This window comes from Patagioenas fasciata, chromosome Z (assembly GCF_037038585.1).
Source record: "Patagioenas fasciata isolate bPatFas1 chromosome Z, bPatFas1.hap1, whole genome shotgun sequence".
Lineage (NCBI taxonomy): Eukaryota > Metazoa > Chordata > Aves > Columbiformes > Columbidae > Patagioenas > Patagioenas fasciata.
The window spans coordinates 71,991,873-72,005,450 of NC_092560.1; the positions used below are offsets into that span (position 1 = coordinate 71,991,873).

General features: G+C 42.7%; 1 protein-coding gene across 5 annotated transcripts in view; it reads left to right on the forward strand.

The window, feature by feature from the left end:
• The window catches only part of KANK1 (KN motif and ankyrin repeat domains 1), a 128,285-nt gene that overhangs the window by 46,009 nt on the left and 68,698 nt on the right, over positions 1-13,578 (forward strand). Inside the window, exon 1 of one of the 5 annotated variants that reach the window (XM_071802884.1) lies at positions 2,556-2,577. The exons of the other annotated variants lie outside the window; for them this stretch is intronic. The gene's annotated coding sequence lies outside the window, so the exon portion shown is untranslated. Of the gene's footprint in view, positions 1-2,555; positions 2,578-13,578 lie in introns of those variants that run through there. 5 annotated transcript variants of the gene reach the window in all.

The window sequence follows — 13,578 nt, forward strand, 5'->3', positions numbered from 1 at the left end:
ACGTGTGATTTCTGCATGCAGAGGGCTCCTCTTTAGCTGATCCTTCATCAGCTGAAGGACCCAAGATTCCCAGTTTGGGTCAAGGCTGGGCAGCTGTGCTCTGGAGAAACAAGGAGGGGAGGAGAAACGCATGGTTCAGAAAGCAAGCAATGCTAAATCAACATGCTAGCCAGCAGAAAACTAACCTGACAAAATAAAGATTTCTACTGTGTTAGTGAAATGAATCAATTGAGTAAGATTCAGAGTGTGAGCCTGCATAAGAAATGGGACAGAACTGCACGGGAATGGTAATTTATCTTAATTGTTTTCTGTTTTGACATTCACTGTGTTGTTCTTCACACTGAGGAATTCAGGGAAATGCTGCATGCTGGGTTTCAGTGTGCGGTTGCGAAAGCCAATTTAATTCTTAGGCAATGGAGAGTGAAATGTAAAATTATTCTGTTTCATTTTAGGAGGCAGTAGTTGTTCATGCTTCAGTCTGTAAACCTAGTCTCTAAGAGAGAAGACTTTCAGGCTTGTCCAAGATCATGGGTTCATTCTTTTGTTCATTTGTTGTAACCAATAAAAGCTGTTTTCGTCTGACTACTCTTATACATGGGCATCTGTGACTTTCTTTCCTCCTGTGATCAGAAAACGTTAGAATCCCTGCAGAGGTTTTTCAGGCATTTCTGTCTGGGGTACTAATAGCTATTATGATATTCTGATTGCTTTCCCTCCTCTCTTGGGGAGCCAGGTGCTATTTTGTTTTTGACTTTAACACTGCACGTATAAAAATGAGCATGACTAGAATGAAAAACAACTTTTTACCAGCAGACTATTAGTATGCTGTTGTCGCTTTAACAAAATAAACCAATGCCAATAGACTCTGCATAAGTCTACTTTCCAAAGTGGTAAATTGTTATGGAATTCAGGTGATTTTGGGATCATGGTTCCCAAAGTCAGAAACCCCATGACAGCTCTGCAGGAACAGGGCTTTGTCCTGTGTCTTCTGTATGAAGATGATCATTTGGAGGGTAGGAGATGTGCTGGAGGTGGATGCATCTGGCAGTGTCCATTAGGTGGCTCTCGTTTATGGTACATACATTTTAAACTATATGCAGGCTAACTTTAAAGGACTTTAGCTGTCTTTGTGTCCTCTCACACAGTTAGAACAAATCAGGAGGCCATAAATTCAGACTTCCTCAAAAGCTGGCAGCCTTTGGTATCCTGAAGAGCTCTGCAACTATTGCCCTATCTCTGCTTGCTTCTGTTATTTATAAACTGTTCTCTGTTGCACACTCTACAACGGAGATTAAAAAATTGAGATAGCACTGCAGTCTGTTACGAGACACTGGAAAGTGATTATGCTGTTTCATTATGAAAAGTGTCCTTTTCAGAAGAAGCTGAAAACGTGACAAAAAGCACTAATGGGAGTTATGACTCCTTCCAATGTGGAGCAAGGCTGCTGCAAAATTGAAGCTGATTTCTTGTTTGCTCTTTAAATTAAAATCTGGTGGAAAGATGAGGAAGTGCCGTTCAAAGCAGCGGGTGATATTCATGCATTTGAATGGGCAGACAGACTAATCTGTCCCTTTCTGTTCCTTGGGCAATTAATCCTGGAGAATAATTATTACAATTCAAATACGTGATAATTGCCACTTGCGTGGTTACGTGCTTTGGCCAGGATGGCTGGGCTGGTTTTTAGATGCTGTCCTCCATGCAAAGCAAGCACTGCCGAATCGGCCTGTCACGATGCAGTGGGTGCTGGCACGGGGGCTGCTCTGGAGATGTGTGGGAGAGGGGAATAATACCAAGGCTGTGTGTGATAGTCCCCTGCCCCTGAAGCTGCAGCAATACGGCAGAGCCACAGGCTTGCTTTCTGCGTCTTGCAGTTTCCTTCACAGATTGGATATCTGTGGGAGCCCAAGGAGAAGCCTTGGAAGCGTTGAGTTGCCTTGACTGTGCTTTGCAAGCAGGACAAACAAACCTTTTTGGGGGACAGTGGAGGGAGGAAGGGCACCAGTTTCCTGCTGGTTCCTCACTGTCGTCTTGAGAACAGGCACAAGGGAGAGTGGGTGGGAGACCTGGCCACCAAAGAGGGACACCCTGTTTGTGCCTCTTGGATTTAGTTGGATTAAATGCTCTCCAGAGAGCGCAGCTCAGTGACCTCCCTGCATGAACACACCGACCCATCTGTGTGCCTGTGCGTGGGCTAGCTTGGGGCATAAAACCAGCACTACAGGGAAAAAAACCCACAACATCTTCTAGCGGTTTGTCTGTCTGATCAGCTTGCAGTGAGGCACCCAGGGAACAGGCAGGCCTGGGCAGAATGGTGGGGTTGGAACAGTTTCTCCTTTCAGCAGCCACTGGTGAGATCAGCTGAGGTGTGTGGCCAAAGTCCTGGTTTGAGGGTGGCTGCTGGCCCTGCGAGGGGACTCTGTCTGTCTGCTCTGCGTTTTCCAGGGAGCAGAGATGGTGGTTCCCTCGGTGACTCACCTGCCTGCACACAGGCCACACTGCTTGAAGGAAGAAGTCTGAAAGGAAACAAGGATTTTTACCTTTTCAGCCAAATTGTATCAAATGGCTTCCCAAAAGGAGGTAGGTCTGCTGGCTTGGCTTTCTGTAAGGAAGGAGATAAGTTCTAGAGAAACCGAGATCCTGAGAATTGTGTATCTGTGGCAATGCAGAGGCAAAGTACGAGTGTTATTTATGATGAAGATTGATGCCTTACCAAGAGGCAGTATGCAAATAAACTTAACTAGTGTTTTTATTTCAGCAAATGTACACATTTTGTACCAGGTCTGGTATACATGATTCCCCATGTGTCTGCTATGACAGTACAGACAGATGCACATTCTATGCAGCGCTGCCAAAATGGTTCAATTTCTGAAAGGCAGCTTGTGTACTTTGTCCTTATTTGATAACGTACATAGAATATATAGAAGTATAGTAAGAGTTTGCTGTACAGCTTCAGTCACTGCAGATTAGTAATTGACAACTGTTCCACTGCTGGGGTGTTCTTTTGTTATGAGACTGTAGACTTAATCCCAACAGTGTTATACTTCATGCTAGAGAGTGTTTTCATAAAACTTTGTTACAAGCCTGTCACCAGATGCATATAATGTGTGAAAGAAACAGAACACCATAGTGATCACAGGCAAATTAGTCTGAACCATCTAATCAGGAAAGACAATTTGGCAGCTTTAATGTGCTTGTGTAAGTTGAAACTCATGGTTTCTTCTGTGTTTGCTGCAGACTTTGTCCTTAAAAGTGATCCTGATGGTGCTGTTCTAGGTTTCAGATTACAGCAATGACAGATATCAGAGAAATCTCCTTCTACCTTACTTTTTTGGTATTCGGCTTTGCATATAATTGTGTGTCCGGGTTTTGAGTAATGAGAAGGTTAGAAGTTGCAAGCAGTGTCTCTGTCTATTTTAGCTTCTTAATGAATTCTGTCAGTCTTTCTATTGTCTCCTGATATATATGCATAAAAACACAACTTGCTTCCAAAATAGTCACAAGTTTTGAAAGTTGGCTGTCGGGTTTCAGAACCATGGTTCACTTCAAGCTGAAAGCATTAAAGGCAGTTGATACATAGAAGCCCTGGGAACCGTCCCACTGAGCCATGCATATCAACACTGCTAAAAATCTTCTTGGGGAAGAGGGAGAGGGGGTGCGCCTTGGCATTCGTTTATGCACCAGTGAGGCTACAGCTGGGAAGTAGAAGGAAGTCAGAGGTGTGTTGTGGTACCTCCACTCAGCCCAGGAGTGCCTGAGTGTGCTGGACCCCATCCCTGGAGTTACACAAAGCCCTCTCTGGCACAATCGCTCTACGGCAGAGCTGGCACCGTCGTGCTGCTTCAATTCCCCTTCTAATTCTTGGTGCCTTCAGAGCTCCAGACAAGGGCATGACTTGAATGAGTTTGACAGCCATTCACTGGTAGACACTTTCAATGCTGTGTCATCTTTAAGTCCCCTTCAGTGCTCACCTGCAGAGTAATTCTGGAAACCCAAGGAGAGGAAGTGTGGGTTTTTCTTTTCCTTGTGTAGTACTTTCTGTTAAGCACCGTGTCGTTATGAACATAGCGATTCATGGTTGCTCCATAGGCACCGGGCCTCCTTTGGATGTGGTGTGGCACAGCCTGTGCTCTTGTGCTCAGCAGCATCCTCTCAGTGCAGCGTTACCCCAGGTGTGCTCCACACACCCTCCCTTTTGTCACCCCAGCGTTTCCCACACCTCTCAGCAGTGTCTGTTTTACTGAGTGGAGTGTCCCTGATCAGTGTTCCCAAAACGTGCTGAAAGAACGAGTCTAAGGAAGAAGTACAGCTCCCAAGAAAGATATTCCACATGAACCGATCTATTAGCTGTCAGATGACCTGAAGAACTGCCAGTTTTGACCCATGTGGAAATAGGATTGTTCTTAATCTAGACCACTAACCTAGACTGCATTTGTTTGTAAAAAACAAACAAACAAACAAAACCCCAAAACTAATATTGCACAGTGTTAATACTACACAAATTGTTATGCATTGGCTTCAATATAAAATGCAAGATAATTGTTCTGAGGATTTGGATGTGGCTCATTAATTGAAGTCTGCTGCTAGTCTCCCTGTCTCCTAGTACAGAAACCACAAGGGGCAAACTGGGCAGAATGGTGAGTAGTCGGGTTTCACATGTTTGTACAGTAAGTGCAGTTACTGGAACCCAGATATTTGCCTGTGGCATTTGTGACAAGGACACAACTGATGTCAGGGTGAGGATCACCCACTGTGCACCCTGGTCTGCTGCCTTATGCCCCTCTGCCTACAGAGCTGAAATGCAGGCAGCTAAACAGCTGGGAAATGAGCAGCCCTGTGTCCCCAAGGGCTTGTGACAAGTCTCCAGGGAGGACTGTGCATGATGACGACCACCATGGGTCAGCGGGCTGCAGCACCTCCCTAACCCAGCCAGCTTTGGTTGTGAGGCCAGAGGGGTTCAGCATATCAAAGGTGATGCAGTTTGGGATTCATGCTTTATTCCTGTTAAACCGGCGTGAAGCGTCTTTTAAGAAATACATTTAAAGTATTTGCTTTCTCAGTGTTTGAATATTTTGGGCAAAAAGCTGCTCCAGAGGCTCAGCTTTACTTTTAGGGCTCTGCAAGTCCTGGTTCATGTAGTAGGTGGCTCAAGAGAGAAAGTGGTGCTCTGTGGAGTAATCATCAAGATATACAACTAAAAGTGAGGAGGAAAAGCCAAGAAAAAACAAAGCAATCTCCAGAGGTTCCCAGGAGTTTCTGTGACAGTTGTGAGGGAGAACAGCCATAGCAGTTTGGCAGCAACCACCTCTGTTTTTCTCAAGAGCCAGGCTGCTTTAGGACTCAGCTATCAGATAATATCTCTGTAAATGCATGAGTATGCCCTGAAGGATGTTCTCTCTCTCTGTTCAACAGGATGGCCTCCTTTGCAAACACTTTTTTTCATAACATGCTGTGTATATAAATAAATCATGCTTAATTAGAAAGGTGAGCAGATTTTCCTCTCCGAGAAGAACAAATTTTCAGCACAGCATGCTACCAGTGTGAAAAGGACCTTTTTTTGTCCTAGTCGGTAACAATCGCTAGATTTGCTAGGTTTCTCTCAAGAAATGTGTAGTTTACATTAGGCATTCCTTAGCAAAATGCCTTATTTGTAGACAACACCCTCACAAACAAGTTCTGTCTGTGGGCACTCTTGCACAACCTGAACGGAGAACTAGTCAGATATTTCCATGCCTTTGAAATTTAGTTAGCAATTCTGGATAAGTTTTGGCATGTGTCTGTGGAGATAGCACACAGAGCTTGTGCCTCCTTTGAAACGTCGTTCCAAATCACTTGGAAATGCTAAGTGTTTATTTTAAAAAAGAAAACCAGAAAGCCAGCTGTCTGGAAAGCTTTGAGAAGTGCAAGTTTGCTACACCATACCTAGACTCTTTCTACAGTTGCGGAGTTTAGCACACATTTGTCTGTAAAGAGATGAGGTAAACACTTAAAATTGACACAGTCACTTCCAGCCACTTATGTTAATGCTGCTACTAGTGGAAGAAACAATCTGAATTGGTACTTTCCCTCTGTCACTTTATTTATGGAGGTGTGGCTGTACTGAATTCAATCAAGGTCCACAAGGTTCAGTTAGTTCTTAGGTGGTGACTAGAGAAAAGTGCCCAAGGAATATAAGAACAGAGTAGGCACATAATGCATTCCCAGAATATACCACCAACCTCCAACAATTTGTGGTCCAGAGCTTACTCCAGCCACAGGTTATTTCTTTGTTTGTTTCAATAGCGTTTGGTGGACAAATATATACTGATTTTCTTCCATCCAGAGTTTTTAAATATGTGTGGACTTCTAGCACGGTCAGCATCCTGTGGCAAGGAGTTTCATGGGTTGCTTACATTGTATGAATGCACCTCACTTTTACTTTCTCTTTTTATCTTGCCTGACGTCCTCTAGTTTTCACAAACTTTGGAAACATTTGTTCCCTGTTCTAAGTTTTGAAGCTACATATTTAATATACATTTTTATTAATGGAAGTTTCAATTTTCTCTGATACACCAGTTAAAAATCCCAAACAAACAAGAAAACTTTAAAATGGGGCAGGGCGCTGGTATTTATTGTACATAATTTCTCCTGCCCAATCTTGTGTTTATAGCTGAATACTGTGAAAAATACCTGGTTTTCCTTGCTATTGCCAGAGGCTTGTTGTTAAACTGGTAAAAATATGATCATGGACTTTTAAAATTTATTTCTTTTGTCTTCCATTTTGAAGTTTCTTGAGTATTTCTAGCCCTGAACATGGGGAGGAGAGCAGGAATCAAGGAGATCCTGTTCTGTTTGTGCATACGTTAGCAGAGATGAGGGGTTTTACATATTTAACAAAGACTTGCTTCTTTTTTCATAGCATTTGATAGTCATTGTTTTAGTGTGAGAGAGGAGGAAACAATCTCTGCCAGTGAAATTCTTCTCCTTCCTTGCCACTCAGGTTTGGTCTCTTGATTGCCATGATATCATCAGTGTCACTGCTCATCAGCTCTGCCTTCAGATGGTGACACATGAATTGCCGGTGTTGGTGAGCTGGCCAAGGAGTTGCCAAGTCCTCGCCAAGTCCTCCTCTCCCTCCCTCCCTCCCTCCCTCCAAGCTTTATAGCTGATCACCTTTAGAGCAGGAGTTGTTGGCAGGGTGAAGGAGTGTGTTTGGTACTTGAGTGACCCAGTGCTGTCTCTCTGGGTTGTGGCCACTGATGGGCTGCAGCTAGCCTGGACCCAGCTATGGCAGAGGAGAGCTGCAGGTCAGGGTGATACCTCCTAAATTCACAGTACCAGCTGGCCACTGTGGCGTTGAGAGAGGCTGTAAGAGATGACCACCATGGCCCCCGGAGCTGGCACAACAAGTGGTGGTCACTTTTGGGAGGCTGACACTGTCATCTTACTTGCCACAGTGTCTTCCAGACTGAACCATTAGACTTCTCCCCCATGACTTTCTGCTAAGTTGGGAAAGGTGAATATTTTTTCAGTTGTTGTTTTTTTAAGATGCTGAAGGACAGCAGAAGGGTAGACAGAAGAGACTGCTGCCTTGTGTACCTGCAGCAAGGTGACTGGACTTACCAGGCAGCTGTACTGTGCTGTGGACCAGATTACTTTTCTCTGCAGTGCTGTCCACTCCCCTGACGTGAACTCTTTCCTATCACCAAGGAAAAAAAGCATTCCAATTCCACTCGAAAGAAAGGTGTCAGACTGGGGTATGTCTGTTGGTGGCTGATCTAGCCTCTCAGGGCTGTTTAGTGGTACGGGTGAGCTAAGTGGTGAAGGAAACAACAGCTTCCCATGGTGTGGAAACATATGTGGGCTTGTGGGCTTTTTTTTCCTCTAAGGACTTTTAGGACACAACACAGAAAACCTCTAGCAATTGGTAAGAATGCAGAGTCTCCTTCAGACAATGCCAGTAGCAAAGTATTTGTTGTTTTAAAAAGCTTTAAGCTCCAGATCCATTTCTTCTAAATTAGTAGAACCTGTTTCTTTATAACAAAACCAAAGAACTTTCCATTCTCTTCTGGGACACTGTTGAGAGATTGAACATCACTGGTTTGCTGCTCGCAAGGTCTCTGGCCCCAAGGCCAAAAGGAAACTCATACAGAAGACTGTTCTGAGGAGAGTCATCTTTTCCTAGCAGGAAAACCACTCTGGTTCCTCTCACAGATGTGCTGAGCTAAGTAACTGTGCAAGTGTCCTGCCTGAGAGCTGCAAGCAGGCAGGCTTAGTTGGACACCACGACTTCTGCTATAATTTTCACTACCAATCCAGGCTGTAATAAACAACAAAAATGACAGTGAGCAGAATGCTGATGTAAGGATTTTTTTCACTGTTGTAAGTATCTTTTTCAGATGCCTTACTGCAAGAGGGTGTTATACTTAATGCACAAACATTCTGGTTTTCATGTAGAAAAACTCAAAACTGCTAAAAACTGGGTGCTTCCAAGTGTCCTGCGGAGGAATTGCTATACCCCAAATGAAATGCAGACCTCATGGAATATTAACATTATGTAACTTGGGCAGGTAATCGAAGTGATGGGTTTCATTATTTTCCCTTTACGAGCTGATGGGGGGAAGCAGGCAGACTCCTGCAGTGTGTAAGTTACAGCATTTACTGGAAGTTTTGACTCCTGCTCTTGGGACCTGCTGCATCTTCCCCGACTCTGTGCAGAGCCAGGCCTCCCCACTTACCCATGTAACTGGGATGCTAAATGTTAGAGACATGAAAATCCTCTTGTTAGGAAAAGAGCCCATACATGCAATTTTTTAGGGGTGTTAGACAGTGGTGCTTGAAATGGCCAGACTCAATACCAAGTTGTCAATATGATTTCCATACTTATCCTGCTGACCAGAAGGCCAAATAGCCCATGTGGACCCCTCAGCATCCCAGGATGGGTTGGGGGCTGAATGACCAGCACCATGTCCCACAGCTCTGCCCCGTCCTTGGCAGGTAGCTGGGACAGAAACTGGCCCAAGGTCCTGCTCGCTGCCTTGGCTGCTCATTCCTGTTGCTCTGTCCCCTCGGCAGCACTGGCTCAGAAACCACCGTGGGAAGCAGCCACGGCCAAGCCCTGGTCTTGAGTTTTCCACATAGCAGCTGCATAACCCTCATCCTGTGCAGTTTACTTCTGACAGCGACCACAGCCGGTGGTGCTTTGGCTTCAGACGTAGTGTAATGATTAGTGTAACACGCAAATAATAATTTTGTCGTAACATCTGCCACCCTCTTGGGGTGAGGCTGCATGTTTTCCCCATGGGCTGACACTTGCTGGATGCATTTCATCAGGTTCCCAGGCACACCCTGGTTTCTGTACAATTGATGTGCTTATTAAAAAGGGAACAGAAACACTTCTGTTGCAAATACCAGATTTAACAATAAACACTCATTCCTGTTTGTGAACAGCTCTTTCTTCCCACCCCTCATCTCAGATCTTTGGGTACTGTGATCTGCAGTTACAAGAATAGGAGATACCTGTGTTGGCCATGGAAAAGGAAGGAGAAGAGAATTAACACAATTCATTATCTCCTTTTGCTGCTGTTTATGGAAGAAACACACTGACAACCTTCTCCCTTAAAACTAGCAGTCTCATCTTTCTTATTTTTTAAAAAGCAGCTCTTCGCACTAGATGGCAGTGTGGATAGTGCTAAAGGAAACTTGTTTTAGTTGCAAAAATTGTAAGAATGATCGTAAACAGTATTCAGCATAAAAGCACTCAGTAGTGATGAGAAAAGGACCTTTCACTGCTTGTTTGCCACATATCCATGTTGAGGCTACATGGGTGTTCCAGGTGTGAAGGGCTGTGGTAGGGGATGAACATTCTCAGCGCTGCAAGTGTTTGCGGTTTTCTCCTTTTCATTTCCTCATCTCCCATCTCAGAAGAGCTGAAGTCCTGCAGGGCTGAATGTTCATTTACTCACGTTTAAAGATGTATTTCTGCCATACTGCATGCATGACCCCTGAGGAGGATTCTGATGAAGGAATAGGGACAACTGCTAAATATTGAGAAGTATGCTAAAATTAGTGGCTCAGAATACAGATTCCTGGCCAAGGGTTAGCAGTGGATAAATAAAGGTATCAAGTGCTGATATCTTGAAGGAACTATCAAAATTAAGCATCATAAAGAAAAAATGTGGCGTCCTTCTATATATAAAGATATTAAGCACAATAAATAAACTTCATTAAATAAGAAGACGTTGTGCCATACTCTCATCGACATGAGAATGAAAGCCTGGTGAACACTCGCAATTCTATAGAAATTCAGTAACACTACATTCCCCTGAAAGAAACAGAAGGGCAGATGTGAATTGAGACATAGGATCTGGAGCTCCTTTCTGAGGCAATGGTCAACAGGTCAATAAACCTCTTAGACACTAGAAGAAATAAAGGTCCACGTTCTGAGCCATTCATACCAAAGCATGTCTGCCTGTGGGATGGTGAAGTTTGTGCTCCTACATTTTCTTGTTAGCAAGGCTTGCCTACCAGGAGATAGAAGGGATTCTCCTGGAAAAGAACCTAAGATAATGACAAATACACTTGTTTGGTTGGTTTTTTAATTGGGAAAAAAAGTTACTATCAAGTGTAAGAAGCTTTCTAATTATGTACACACAGTAGGTTAAGTAGAAAAAGTACCATGCAGACACCTCTGGAAAACTTATTCGTCTTAGGTATACAAAGGTTTTATTTCCAGTATGTATTTTGTGCTATGTCCTTTAGCTCTCATATGTAATACAAATAAGAAGTTAAAATTAGTGATTTGAGACTGATTATCAGAGAAGTTTCAAGGTCAAGTTAATTACATTCGTAGGACAGAGAATTATGAAATTTTTAATTGCAAATAGGCAGCCAGTATCCAGATGCTCTTATACTGAAGTGACACAATCTTTTCATGACTTGTGCCGGCTGCATGAGATAAGAATATAAAAGATAAAATTAAAAAAAAAAAAAAGGCAGATAATCAACAGAAGGAAGAGACCTTGGCTTGCAGTCTATCAGACTCGGCATCTATTAAGTAAAAGCTAATTAACATGTGTAATGTTATGTGTGTCTGTATAACAAAGATTTTAAATACAAATGCACCTTGTTTTTGTAACAATACAGGCAGGTTTGGGAAAAATAAAATCCTTTAATTGAAGTTCTTGACCTGGGGAATGTGTTTTAATGCAAAAATGTTTTAATCCTTAAAGCTAGTTAAGCAGAAATAGAACGGTCAGAATGTTTAGCTGAACAAGCTTAATTTCCCCGTTTGCAGGGTCCATATTCTTGGCTTGTTTTGTTCAGATGTCTGCTAGTTAACAGATTGGATTATTCATTAATTTAAATACAATTGAAAGAGTTTATCCACAGATTAATGTTATTGGAATGAGTAGTTATTGCTCTGTTGACCATTGTTCTTTGCCTGTTTTTATTAAGTTGCTTGATATTAAGTTTCTTAATAACACAGAAATTGTCGTGTGATACAGGCTGGATTAGATACTCAAATGCAGAAAAAAAAAACTGCATTCCTTTCAAGTGAAGAGACCAAATTGGATAACATTTACTTGCATTCTCTAAGTGACTGAAAGGGGCGTTGCTGTGAAATGGTCTGGATTTCTGTGCCTTTTTACATTTCCAATTTAATATTTATAAAATGCTGATGCTCTGTCACAGCTCTGTTCTCACAGGCGGTGGTATGAAGTACAGCTGTGGGAACACGTGGCATTGGGAGCACTGACTTTACACAGCAACTTCTTACAGAGTTGCTCTGCTTTGACTGAGTAGCAAAGCTAGAGGACTATGTAAAAAACAGTTACTGCTTGAATGTGAAACTCTTATCTTTCTGCCACAGGGAATCTTTGTGGTTGGATGAAGGCCCTCTTGTTGGAAGCAGGAGATAAGTGAAAATACAGACAAAGATTAGGCTCCCGCTGGAAGAGCAGGTCCCATCCATCACAGCCTGTGGCTGCAGCCTCAGCTCCTGTTAGCGGCAGTTCTGCAGGCTGCTGAGCAGAGACCTGGTACCAGACCTAGGAACTGCGGGTACCTGCCCCGTTTCTTACCCCCAGCTGCTCTGGCTCTCCCCTTTAATGTGTTTCTGCCACAATTTGCAGCCAAGCTGAAATTTGTCCTTCATGCTGATAATAAAATCAGGCTTCCAACCACTTACAAGACATCTCTTTTTGCTAAACTGTTAAACTAATTGGTGGTGTGGTTTAGTCAATGGTGTGGTTCCTTCATTTGTCATCATGAGAAGAGACTGTATTTCTTTTAAATGACTAGGACTTTGCTTAATTAAACATGGAATAAAACAATCTCTAACCTTGCCAGCTTGTTTTGAAATGGATACTGAGGTTAGGGCCACAATATATTATGTGGTCAGATTACTGTACATTTATGTAAGCGTTCAGCTCTCCTGAAGTGAATAAGGAGTGACTGTTTTAATAGAAAGATTAGGAAACATATTCTGGTTAAAGAAAATGCAGTTGGGGTTGTCTGTAAATATGCACAGCATATCGAAGTTAAAATATATGGAGAAAGGACACTTCAGTTTTCATCTCTTCTGTTTTCTCTGCCTGTCTTGTATTGGAAGAGGGTAGCAAAGCTATTATGTTTTACTTTTTCTCCTCCCCCTTTTTAAGTTTTAAAAAAAATAATTAAAATAAATGCCCCCACACCCTTTCCGCTCTGTTTCTTTTCATGATCTTCTCCACCAGTACATTATTTGCACTACAGCCATTGTAGGGGAATATTTCTGGAATACTGGTTCCCTAGGGGTGCTTATTAAGAATCATTGCTATTTGTATAATGCTGTGGTACTAAACAAACAAACAGAAACCTCAATCCCTCCTCCCAGTTTAGAGTGATGGATGACCATAAAGAGAGCTAGCAGTGCCAATGAAAAGGTTGTGGTCTACCGAAGATAAATGGAAATACATACATGCTATAATATAAAACTTACAGAAAATTGGGTAATAACTGGTTTGCATTATGCTGTAACCACTGGGCTGAGTGTGCTTGAAGTCAAGTATATTTCTGTGAGTAAGAGAGGAAGAAATTGTTGACAGGAACAATTTTTAAATGCTAGTGCTTTGACCAGGGGCAAAAGGAAGCTTGATTTGTACAGCTGTGTCTCGCTGATACGATGCCTCCTGCAGAAGTGAAGCCTCTGTAGGAAAAAGTTGGATTATTCCAAAGAAAACTCTGGCTGGTGTTCTCGGCAGGGATTTTTAGGAAACTCTCCTGATTAGATCCTGGTTGAATTAGTCTGAACTGAGAGGAGCATACAGTTTCCTGAAGCAGTAGCCACAATGTTGGGAAATGAGTTTTGTGGTCCTTTTACCTGTCTGTTCATTATTTGCCATTTTGCAGTAACTAAGATTAATATTACCACCGTTTTTTACACTGCCTTACCTAGTTTTGCCCTCAATAGTTGAAACTGAGCTGAAAAACTCATATTTTCCAGTCTGATCAGTAAATAGATATATCTTTATACATATCCTGTGTCTTTTGTAAGTATTGAGAGTCAGACTATTTGGTGGAAAATTGTCACACCTTGCAAAATACCGGCGGCATCTGCAC